Consider the following 979-nt stretch of genomic DNA (forward strand, 5'->3'; position numbering starts at 1 on the left):
GAAACAAAGAAGTTAACTACGCAGAAACTTGTCCTTTCTCATTCTCAGTAAAACTCAATAAAACTGTCTACATCTCTGTAGGACCAAGTAAAAATTATCTTGACATCTAGCAAAGGTATTTTATACTGACCAGTCGATGAGGTGGCAATATAGATAAATCAATATATTCACACTGGGAAGCTTGGCAAATCAGGGATTAGTCTTTGCTTCGGCATCTCTCTCTTCCTCTCTCATCAAAGCACCGATAACGACTCATGACTAATTAGATTACGCACCTACGATAATGCTAAAGAGGAAGCCTTTTCCGCCCACAAGAGATACTCAGAAACACATGTTTGTTCACACTCTATGCTCTGTTATTATCGTTTATTTTGCTTGTTACGTCTAAAGCTTGTTCTGATCTCGAACTCTTCATGTGAATGAAATATTTGTTAAACAGGAGAGATATCTGTTACAATTATAATTGGGTAATCATCATAAAAAAATAACTAATTAAATACCGTGTGAGGCGGGGCAGCTGTCCTGTGACTGGAGCTCCCGTCATGAGGCAGGTCAAGGCATTTCAAGGTAGGTCAGGTTTTCTCATTTATTATCTCATGGAAATCATTGCTACCATAGAAAGCAATTATTTAGCCGTGCTGAACGGCAAATAGTCAAATCCTCAGAGATTCCGATGCTAAAGATGGTCAAATAGAGTACTGGATAATTCACCACGAGCATAAAATAACTGCCGTATGCTTTATAAAATTATGTAACGCATACCAGTTCCTTAGTAAAGGATATGTGAAATGCATCCCTAAACTTTAAGAATACGACCTCACATAATGTGTCAGTCGAATGCCATCGCGTAACCGAGCGGTTGGCAGCCTGCTCCTGAAAAATGCCCAGTTTACCATAAAAGCATAAGATATAAACTACTCACACAGATAGCAGCAACACAATATTGAATATGATATAAGGCCTACTCTAGGAAACTAAT

The sequence above is a fragment of the Penaeus monodon genome, chromosome 30 (assembly GCF_015228065.2).
Source record: "Penaeus monodon isolate SGIC_2016 chromosome 30, NSTDA_Pmon_1, whole genome shotgun sequence".
Taxonomy (NCBI): Eukaryota; Metazoa; Arthropoda; class Malacostraca; order Decapoda; family Penaeidae; genus Penaeus; species Penaeus monodon.